This window comes from Nansenia antarctica (genome assembly GCF_963989245.1).
Source record: "Nansenia antarctica genome assembly, chromosome: 17".
Taxonomy (NCBI): domain Eukaryota; kingdom Metazoa; phylum Chordata; class Actinopteri; order Argentiniformes; family Microstomatidae; genus Nansenia; species Nansenia antarctica.
This window is the reverse complement of record NC_137687.1, coordinates 5931860-5944359: the sequence shown is the minus strand read 5'-3', so window position 1 is coordinate 5944359 and position 12500 is coordinate 5931860.

The window sequence follows — 12500 nt, the reverse complement described above, 5'->3', positions numbered from 1 at the left end:
CGATACAAATTGAAAATAAATGGAATAATTGAAGTTAAAGCAAGATCTGGAAGACCAAGACAAATGTATGATAGAATGGCCCGAGATCTGGTGAGAAATGCTCAGAAGAACCCACACATCACTGCAAAAGAGCTGCAAAAAAGAGTAGACTAGTTGTTGACAGGACAACAATACAGTGTACCTTAAACAACAAAGACCTACATGGCAGAGTTGCCAGAAAGAAGCATTTTTCCTTGTTTTATTATTTTGAAACTGTAAAAAAAAATGTATCTTGCTTTAAAATGTGATGAAATGTGTCATGTTTAACTTTGTACCATTTAGAGGTTAGGTTTGCTTCTTTTCACTTAGATATTAATTATAAAAGGCATTTTGACTAGGGGTGCCCAAATCATACCTGTCAACCCTCCCATTTTTAGCCACAATTAGCTACTTATTAAACACTTATAAGCCACAAATGAGTGCCTTAAAAGTGTTCCCCATATTTAAGTGGTAACATACTGTTCATGTATGTAGAGTAGACATTGTGCAGTAACAGTTAGGATGTCTATCCCCTCCCCTTGGCCCGTCGCCGTGACGTTTCCTTGGTGATTCCCTGGACCATGTGATCATCTGAGCTGATTACTCTCAGCAGGGAATATCCGCCTCTCGCCTCTCGCCTCCCGCCTCTCCCAAATCAATACACCTCCATCTCTATCCCGATTTCCCTCTCTCTCTAACTCTCTACTTCCTTCTTTTCTGAATAACGTATCTAAACGTAAACTAAAATGTTTATTCCATGATGGGATCAGATTAATTTGTTTATAATTTAATTATTTAATTACATTTATTTTGTGTCATTTGGGTATTTTGTGTCATTTGGACGTATTTGTGTGTCTGCCATTGTGGGTGGAGTCCCAAGGAATGTGTGTGTGTGTGTGTGTGTGGGGGGGGGGGGTTCTTTGTGTCTGTGCCTTGTCTTGCCTCAGCTCTGCTCTATGTTACCAGTCACCGGAGGGGGCATGTTGGGACGACCTAGCGAACAGCTGGAGGACGCCAACTGTGGAACTCAGGGGAGGTTTATAACCATACAACCCACTACAACAACGTGACTGAACAATTTTAAAAACCATACTCATACATATCCAGAACCACCCCCTCTTCAATTACGTTCAACCACATTCAATCATTTTAGAGGGACATTCTGTGAAACAACTTACAGTAAATACACAAAAATAAGTGGGTAGAACGCTAACATGAAAACAAAGTAGTATCAGAGGCAAAGCCAAACATCATGATGCAGCACCGTTGCAGAGTCTCTAGCCCACAGTGTGTGTTTGTGTTTCTCATTTAAACTGTGGTCTGTGGTGAGGCCTGACACAGATGGGAAATATCGGATACTCCCCCATCTCTCTCACACTTGACTCGTAAATCTTACTGCCTCATTCTCTTCCTTTTTTCCCCTTTGCGTCTCTCGTTGGCGGCGTTTCGGGGAACGCTTGAGATGCTTTAGGAGACAATTAGCACTGTGCCAAGCCCTCCAAAAAGCAAGGGTTCCGTGTGTGTGTGTGTGTGTGTGTGTGTGTGTGTACACTACAGTGTGTGTGTGTGTGTGTGTACAGTGTGTGTGTGTGTGTACAGTGTGTGTGTACAGTGTGTGTGTGTGTGTACAGTGTGTGTGTACAGTGTGTGTGTGTGTGTGTGTGTGTGTGTGTGTGTGTGTGTGTAGGGAGGTAAAGCCAAATAAAGTTAAAAAAATATATAATAATCATCACATACACACCAACACACACATGAGCACATATGAAGAGAATCACACTAACAAACACATGACACATTAAAACCACATGAGACTACATAGCAGGGATGGAGAAAGAGATGCAGTTAACACAGATAGGCACAGGCGGCTTCAAAGCACCCAGGTTGTCCATAGATCTAAACTACACACAACTACACACATTCCTTTGGGAGTGTGTGTGTGTGTGTGTGTGTGTGTGTGTGTGAAGTGAAGTGAAGTGAAACTGTATTTATATAGCGCCTTTCGTACATGGATGCAACTCAAAGCATTTGTGTGTGTGTGTGTGTGTGTATGTGTGTGTGTGTGTGTGTGTGTGTGTGTGTGTGTGTGCGTGCGTTTGTGCGTGCGTGTAGGTGGAGACAACTCTTGATAATTTCAGAGAAATGGAGAGCAGCTCAACTCTGGCTATTCAGTCCAACACAACCATAACAACCAGACAGCATACAGGCAGACAGACAGACAGACAGACAGACAGACACACACACACACACACACACACACACACACACACACACATACAAATACACTTATGTAAAGATGTACAGTATGATACACAAGACACTGTTACGCACCACCCACTGACAACCTAGTTTTCTTTCACTTATGTTTTATCCCTAATCTGTCACACACAAACACAGACACATACACCCGACGTATATCTCTTTCACTCTGTCCCAGACAGACACACACACACACACACACACACACACACACACATCCTCAGAGCTCTTTCCCTTGTTTTGTCTGCATTAGCTCTCTTGTAGATCTGCGCTAAAATAACTTCAAAGGAGAGGGAATCTGAAGGAGAGGTGACCACAAGGAGTATGGCTAATTAGTACTCAGGAATGGAGGGAGAGGGATAAAAGAGTGAGAGAGAGAGAGTGAGAGAGAGAGAGAGAGGGAGAGAGAGAGAGAGAGAGAGAGAGGAGAGAGAGAGAGAGAGAGAGAGAGAGAGAGAGAGAGAGAGAGGGGGAGTGAGAGAGAGAGAGAGAGAGAGAGAGAGAGAGAGAGAGGGGGAGCGAGAGGCAGATCCTCACACCCGCAGCGGATGAAAGGGTGAGGAAGAAGAATGAGAGAGGAGAAATAAAATGGACGCACCCAACAAAAGAGAAACCGGTTGTACTCAACGATAACACTTCAGCAGTACACACCCTCTCCCTCTTACTGGGCCACAAGACAGGAAGCTCTTTGTGACAAACAAGCACACTTAAACACACAAACACACACACACACACACACACACACACACGCAACTATGCAAACACAAAAATTGTAAAAATGTAAACAAGCATCTCTTATTCAACCACTGTACTGAACAAGCATTCTCTTTTTTTAAAACCACTGCACTCAGCTCTCAAAATGGAGATAAAAGTGAGTGGACATGTTCCTCTCCTTAGCAGCGTTTACCCATCAATCAGAGTTAAAAGCTAATGCAATTCTATTTGCAGTCGGTACACAGCAAGTATTTGTGTTCCCTATCTCTACCAGTCCAAACGGTGCTGGATTATTGAGTGCTGTGTTCTAACTCTTCCATAATCCCTCTCTACTTTTAGTTGCCATATCATTTAGCTACTACAATAATAAAGATATATATATTGGCGATGCTCAAACCCGTAAGGTACTGTAACCTAATACCTGTCAGTAAATGGAATACCGTTATAATAAAGACAGAAAAGTCACAGAATCACGAGAGATGTTTTAGAGAGAGCTGGACGAAAGAGAGACAGAGTGTTTTAGAGAGAGGGTTGACAGTGCCCTCTGTTGATTGTATTTCTCTCCTGCTTGAGGACACGCACGTACACACACACACACACACACACAACCATACAAACGCAAGCAAGCATGCACGCACGTACAGACCCACACACTTGAAGAGGGGTGTCCCGTTTCGGTTTGGTCTACACCCACACCACATCACTCACAACCCCTCACAATAACTACATTCCCCTAATGACGTCCACTGGAGCATTAAGACAAGAACATGAAAGTGTGCGCGCGCGTGTGTGTGTGTGTGTGTGTGTGTGTGGGGGGGGGGGGGGGGTGTGTGTGTGTGTGTGTGTGTGTGTGTGCGCCTGTGTGTGTGTGTGTGTGTTTGTGTGTGCGTGCGCATGCGTGTGTGTGTGTGTGTGTGTGCGTGCGCATGCGTGTGTGTGTGTGTGTGTGTGTCTGTGTGTGTGTGTGTGTGTGTGCGCGCGTACGCGTGTGTGTGTTAGCCCTGAACAAACACACACTCTGGTGACAGAACCCCACTGAGTTGCAGCTGCCTGAGTGACACATGCAAGTAGAGCCCAAGAGCCTCTCAACAAAATAATACTTCTCCTCCCCTCCTCCCCTTCTCCCCTACACCCCTCTCACCCTCCACCCCTTCTCCCTTACACCCATCTCCCCTACACCCCACCTCCCTATACACCTCTCCCTCTCTCCCCCTACACCCCTCTCCCCTCCTCCCCTACACACCTCTCCCCTCCTCCCCTAAACCCACCTCCCCTAAACCCCTCTCCCCTCCTCCCCTACAAACCTCTCCCCTCCTCCCCTAAACCCACCTCCTCTAAACCCCTCTCCCCTCCTCCCCTACACACCTCTCCCCTCCTCCCCTATACACCTCTCCCCTACACTCACCTCCCCTAAACCCCTCTCCCCACATCCCCAACACCCCTCTTCCCACCTTCCCTACACCCCACCTCTCCTACACCCTCTTACCACCTCCCTTACACCCCTACACCCATCTCCCCTACACACCACCTCCCCCTACACACCTCTCTCTCTGAGCCTCTCAAGACTCTGTGTGTGCGTTTGCGTGCATTTCTGTGTGTATAGCAGACATGTAGATACCAACAGGACAGCCACAGGAGGACCGTCACATAATTTGTATGAATTTATACAAAAAGCAGAACACAACATTTATATGAAATCTTACGGCCCGGCCGGTTCATATCAAAAGCTCCAGAGGCGACCGAGATAGATACGTTGTATGAAAGTTTTAGGCTACATGAGATACGACTTGCATGGCAGTTAGACAGTTTTAGGCCTTAACTTCAAGATGTTAAGGTTAGGGTAAGTCGGGGGGCTTAGGTGGTGTAGCGGGTTAAGCGTTGACCATGTAAAACGTTCGATTCCGGCCGGGGACATATCCTGCATGTCATCCCTCCTCTCTCTCACCCATCCTTCCTGTCTAAAATCTCTACTGTATCTGTCAATAAAAATGAAAAATATGAGTGGGACTGCCCCACTCAGAGAAAAAAATTAAAATAATAATAATTAGGGTAAGTTGTCAGGGGAAGGCATTAGCAAACATTAACATAAGCAAAAAGAATTAGCATAATTACCAACAGTCTCCCAACCAGGATTTGAACCAGTGATGCTAACCCAGGTTGCAAGTCAGGGTTTTAATGCCTCCACCCCTGTCCTGTAACAGGTTAACTAACATATACATAATTGCCATAATTATGCCATAATTATTGGTAGAAGTGATCCAAAGAATTCTTGTCCTCTTTCCACCTTTCTTTCTCCTGCTTTCTCTCTCTCTCTCTCTCTCTCTCTCTCTCTCTCTCTCTCTCTCTCTCTCTCTCTCTCTCTCTCTCTCTCTCCCTCTCTCTCTCTCTCTCTCTCTCTCTCTCTCTCTCTCTCTCTCTCTCTCTCTCTCTCTCTCTCTCGCTCTCTTAGCTGCCAATCACGAACTAACCCTAAAACCACCACCACTTATGTACTGTAATGTCCCAGTTTTGGAGAGGAGTGGGGAAATATTTGGCCCAATCTTTTTCCATTATCAGCACGCCTGTTCCCATTATTTCCACACAAACAGCATGTTGGGGGTGGCACATCGCCATGACGATGGCAGTCTTTGTACTCGCTCCAGGTGGGTGATTTATGCATGGCAAGGCACCCCCAAAAGCACCACCGTCCCTCCCCTCAGCATGGCCAGTTCAACCGATTTGCTATAAATTTATCTCAGGCACACTTTAACAAAACATCTCTCTTCCTCATTCTCTCTCTTTACCCTCTCTCCTCACAAACAGACCGAGTCCAGTCTTCTCCATATCAGCCTCTAGAAGGCCTGGCTTTGCATCTCTTTCCTCTTCTCTCTGTCACATATGACGACTCTCTCTCTCTGTCTCTCTCTTATTATTCTCTTTCATCCAACCCACAATCCCCCTGTGTCCATCTCTTACAGGCAGATATAAGCCCACGCACTTTCCTTTATCTTCTCCTTCCTGCTTCCTCTGTTTGTCTCTTGAACATAACTGTAATTATTGTGTATATATACACACATATCCTTCTTTCTACATCAGTCAACCCCTCCAACAAAGCAACAAACCTTCTCTCCCCATCTCCCTTCCTGTCCTCTGTTGTGACAGTCTAGAACCCCTTTCACATATACGAGCCTTCCCAGTATATTCCATGGAATTTCCCTGGTCCGGGCTATGTGTGAACGTAACTGACCAGGCAATTACCCGGGTCGGGACCGTGTATAATTCCATGGAATGTACCGGGTCGGCTTATGTGTGAACAGAGGCCTGAACATTCCCTGGTCCGGCACGCAAAGGGTTACATATGTCTGACGCAAGACGTTTTCACATGGAACAAGTTAACCAATCACAGCGAGGAGTTTCTCACTTGGTACTTTTGGTTCTCTCCGCTGCTGTTAGGGAGTTGACTAATTAGTAGTGTTAAATATAATTCTACATTGATAGATGATTGTATGACAGCAAACCTCATCCAATGCAGAAAATATAACAGGCTTCCGAAGTTTGCGACCATCCACCACAATGAAACCCCCGTCTTCCCCCGGCGAGTGACCGACCCTCCCATGCAGCCTGCTCACACGCCGTGGCTCCACAGTTCTTTGGTGGAAAGGCATTTTTAACGAACTCCCAGCAAAGTCAAAACATGACAAATCTGCGCTCACTACCTTTTCTAGTTGAACATAAACTAAACTATTTCAATGCTGCTATTGTTTGCGAAGTTACAAGATCCTTACATCCATATGTACAACAATGGCCCGTGGGCCGCCTGTTGCCGACCCATGGTGTAGGGCATGGGACCCTGTACACCCGGCCCTGGCCTAGGGCTGTCTGCAGGCACCTCCAACATTCTGGCCTCCATGCCTCTTCCGAGTGCAGAGTTGGAGAACACACCACCATCGCTCGTCCTTCCGTGGTCCCCCACCTGGACAAATGTGAAGAACAATGGAGAATGTCTTCCAGTAGTTGAAGAACAGGCTTTCCCGGAATTTGAAGGTGCTGTTATGGTCCCATGTTTGCCATCAATGGCACCTTGGCAGTTTGGGAAGTTCCACTTGGACCAAACATGTTGAGGCAATGGCTTTCCACATCTCATCATTTGGCCTATAGGGAAGTGAGTTGCTGTCATGTGCCTCTCCAGCGGAGGTGGAAGGTGCTCTGATGCATTTGTAAAAAAACTAAAAGCTACAAAATAAGCCAAGCGGCTCTGCAGGTGGCAAAATGAGAGAGTGGAAATACGACAGAATTATGAGTTTCCTGCTACCTCGTGTGCAGCCGAGAAGGTTAGTATGTTTTATTGCTTCATTTATCAGCTAGATATGAATAAGCATAGTAAAACATGACTGTTATTGAGTTGGATGTAAAAGTTAGTCAAAATGGGTGTTTTACTTATAGGGATTCATGTTTTTAATATATTTTTTTATCTGGTTATTATACTGACTATCTACTATTACATATTGTAGCTCAAGAAACACACTGCAAGTTCAGAGGATCTAGAGGAGGCAGGATCAGGGCTGAGCTCAATAATAATAATAACTTTAATTTATATAGCGCCTTTCACAAACCCAAGGACGCTGTATAGTATACAGCAGGGGTCTTCAACCTTTTTCAGCCCAAGGACCCCTTGGACGGGAGACAAACAGAACAGGGACCCCCACAGACTGCCCCACAGACTGCTTCTACCACAGGGCCGTCAAGGCCCTGAACACAGAAAAGGCCTAAGTTCTGGGCCCAGGACAGTCCGGACGGATTGTATGGCAGCTAGTGCTGAGGCACAAACATGTACATTTTCAAGCCTGCAAACTGTGACACTTTAAAATAATGTGAAAAAATACTCTTTGTGCAATATGACAACCCTAGTTGACTATCTGTGCAGTATAGTACAGTGGATTGTGTACATAGCCTTTATTGATGTAAACCAGCTCTTTTACCTTCTTGTGATTTTATGCATTTATGCTTTTTCTAAAAATAAAAAATAAAAAAATCTTTCCTAACACCAGGGGAGCCACCCCTCCTAAATTTCGTTGTTTGGTACCTGTACTGTAGCAATGACAAATAAAGTCCATTCCATTCCATATATTTTTTTTTAATGTGTCACATTTTAAGGCCTATAATAACTTTTATATTTATTTAATTCACCTTTTATTCCACCTTATTATTTATATGCTGGGTTATTAGCCTATATGCGTTTATGATTGATAAAAATATATAATTTCCCGTTATTGATTAACGTTAATTTCACAACAAAGACCGAACTGCACCATTTTAACCAACACCTAGCTTGCTAGACAGTTTTTTTTTTTTTTTAGCTAACGTTATGTTAGACTCTGCATCATGGGAATCATTTATTTTGTAAATAGTTTTTGTCAAAAGTAGTGTATTATTGCCTATTAATGCTTGTACTTTACTCAATATCATTTTTGTTATATTTTTTAATTCTCACAAATTATTTTTGTCAATTTGGTGAATAATTGGCGGACCCCCTGCAGTACCTCTGCGGACCCCCTAGGGGTCGCGGACCCCTGGTTGAAGACCACTGGTATACAGTATATACATTAATTTAACAGCGAGTCAACTCGTATTATGCTTATCGTCACCAAGTTCGCTCGCCAACTAAAGCACTTGATTACCGTTGATATAAATATACTATACTATACAGCTCAAGACCTGCAACTCCACTCCCGTCTCTACAGAGGGATACAAGCCAAAGCCCATCATTTTCCACACAAAGGTCTTCCACCCCCACCCAACTGTTGACAGGACAGAGGTCTACACCCACCCCCAATTGCAAGTTCTGGTAACAGAGTCATCTGCACAGCCCCAAAGACCAAGACAGGGATAGAGGAGGGCATCCATTTATCCTCTATCAGTACAGCAACAGCTATTAGAGGTAATAGCACAACCCACAACCCCCCCCCAGGTTTTGATCCAGCACATGTTCCCTCAACAAGTGAGGGAATGTGTTATTTTCTCCTGAGTTTTTGGCCAATAATGAACACCCTTTCCCGTGCGAGCCGGGCCACATTCCAAGAGGAATGAGAGTAATTTGGAAGATCAAGAGGAGAGAGAACGTTGGACACGTTTCCACCGGGAGGCAGCCAACAACAGGACCTAAACAACCTCATGATACATCAGTATCATGCATTGAATCACACATTGAAGATTCATATGCATGTAAAACACATACATATACTGTACATGCTATCATACAGTATACATGCTCACACATACACCCCGGTCGTACACACACTCAAACATAAACAAAAATATCAACAGCCAACGCTGTTTTGCCTTTGTTTTCATAGCCTGTATCGGTTGTGCAAAGTGCTGGGCTGTAATTTTAATGATATTTATGACTGTGCAAACACATCTGTCTCCCAATGTCATGTCATACACACATACACACACACACACACACACACACACGCACACACACACACACACACACACACACACACACACACACACACACACACTACACCAAACTCGATGCAATATGCATGCAGGCATAATAAATGGAGACGGTAAGTGGTGCTGTAGCAGACAGGCTGTCAGACAGAGATCAGGGAGCATGAAAATACACACACACACACACACACACACACACACACACTCACACACTGCCGCAGTGAGAGAGAGGACTGGAAATAGGGTCGGAGAGAAAGAGAGGGAGAAAAACAGGGCAACGGAGGTGAGAGAGAGAGAAGGAGAGAGGGAGAGACTAGAATGGGATGAAAAGGAGACAGAAGTAACACTTAGACCTTGTATGACATAATATAATCAATCCTTGAAACATGGGTTAACCAATAGCAGTTCAGTTGCTCTGGTGTCCTAGAAATGTGTGTGTGTGTGTGTGTGTGTGTGTGTGTGTGTGTGTGTGTGTGTGTGTGTGCGTGTGTGTGTGTGTGTGTGTGTGCGTGTGTGTGTGTGTACGTGTGTGTGTGTGTGTGCGTTTGTATGTGTGTGTGTGTGTGTGTGTGTGTGTGTGTGTGTGTGTGTGTGTGCGTGCGTGAGTGTGTGTGTGTGTGTGTGCGTGTGCGTGTGTGTGTGTGGGGGGGGCAGATTAAGTATACAGTGTCTCAGTGTCCATGGGGATCGACCCCAGCGGAGCTCTAATGATGGATACCTACGCACTAATCGTTCCACTGCTGCCTCGTACTTTACTTCACTTCCACTTATTAATTTATCTCTCTTTCTACCTCTCCCCCCTACCCCTCCCTCACTGCACTGCACTGCGGCACACAAACAGAAACAAATCACAGATTTAATTAAATTAAGTCTGGTAGAGCGCCCATTGGGTATTGTTTATTCAACACAGTCTCCTTGTAAAACGTGCATGCAGTAATGATAGACCACCATAACAGGCTCATCTGCACATTACTGTCACGTGGAATCTGCACCATCACCACCACCACCATCACCACTACTACTACTACTACTACTACTACTACTACTACTACTACTACTACTACTACTACTACCACCACCACCACCACCACCACCACCACCACCACCACCACCACCACCACCACCACCACCACCACCACCACCACCACTACTACTACTACCACCACCACCACCACCACCACCACTACTACTACTAATTATAATTATAATTATAATAATAATAATACTAATACTAATACTAATAATAATAATATTTAAGCGTTAGTGTTTAATCATAACTGTTGCAAAACATGATGTTTTTTTAGCTTAGATTTAAATATTTTTAGGGTTTGGGCCTGTATGATTTCTTCAGGGAGTTTGTTCCAGGAGCATGCAGCAGCGTGACTGAAAGGTGCCGCACCGCGTTTAGTTTTCACTCTTGGAATGACTAGCTGATTAGTCTCAGCTGACCTTAGGGGCCTTGCTGGAATATAGGGTGGGAGGAGATCTGAATGTATTTTGGTCCAAGACCATTTTGTGATTTGTATACAATTAGGAGTACTTTGAATTCAATTCTCAGAGAGACTGGTAGCCAGTGTAGAGATCTCAGGATTGGTGTAATGTGTTCAAACGTTTTTGTTAGGATCCTAGCAGCGGCGTTTTTGGATGAGCTGCAATTTAGATTAGGCCTGTTAGTAGACCATTACAATAATCAAGTCTACTCAAAACAAATGCATGGATGAGCAAGGTCTTGCTTGGACATGAAACCTCTCATTCTTGTTATGTTTTGTCAGGTGACGGTAGGCTGATTTAGTTGAGTTGATGTGGCTGTTGACATGCTGAAGGGCTGATGTTCAGGGAGAGGTTGTAGTCCCGCCTCTTCTGACAGCTCGGCTCTGTTGGCCGATTGTTCCTGCTTGGAATTGTGGGCAGGGTTGCCAGATGGGATTGACAATTTCCAGCCTAACCACAGTCTAAAAACCGCTAAATCCATCAAAAACCAGCCCAAAAAACGAGATTATCATAAACCCGCTAATTACTATTGGCCAGCAGGACTCTTACCTCATCCCTGTAGACTGACTCGTTATTTTCGGTGATCAAGACAACCACAGTGGTGTTATCGGCAAATCTTATGATGGAGTTGGGAGCTGTGCATGGCCACGCAGTCATGGGTGAACAAGGTGTACAGTAGCGGAGCTGAGCACACAGCCCTGGGGGGGCCCCTGTGTTGAGACTCAGAGTGGATGAGGTGATGCTGCCTACCTTCACCCCCTGGGATCTGCCTGTCAGGAATTCCAGGATCCAGTTACATAGGGAAGTGTGGAGGCCCAGGTACCCTGAGCTAGGTGACCACGGTTAGGGTGTGGGTTAGGGTTACGGTAAGTTGCCAGGGAAAAGTATTATAAAACATTAGCATTAGCTAACAACACACCCTACCACCTAACCTAGCAACATAGTCCCATCTGACCCCCCATAAGCCCTAGCTTTGTTTTCAACCACTCTAATGCTTTTGGTTGAATAAATATACACTTCCACACTTTCTTAGTGTCTGGCCTCTCAGGACCTCTTTCATTTGAGGGTTGCTGCCTTCCTCCTCTCCTATCCTCTCCATCCTCCATCCCCCCCATCTCTCAGGCTGTCACCACCACTGTTTTTATTTTTACCTTTTCCTTTCTGTTTGTTTTTGCAAATAAAGGCTCCTTAACTCATACAGAGGAGTGCCTCAATTTCTTTCTTTCCAGCAGTATACCTTAATGACCTTGGCTCTCCTCTTCCAGCTGTCTCCACTCTGCATCAGCGTTTAATCTGAGCTAAGGCAACAGGACCACCCTAATGACACACACCACCGCCGCCGCCACCACCACTACCTCGATTACCAGGTAATTAGAGCCAAGAGAGAGAGAACAAGAGAGCAGTCTTCTTTCCCCCCTCTCTCTCTCTCTTTTCTCCATCTCCCCACCTCTCTACGATCTATTCCCAAGGTTAAACACAGAAGCAATAAGGATGTTTTATAAAGCGAAACTTTTTTTTATGATGTGAAAGAGGAGCATTGTGGTGAAACTGAAGAACGGAGTCAGCGTAAATTACATAATACACGA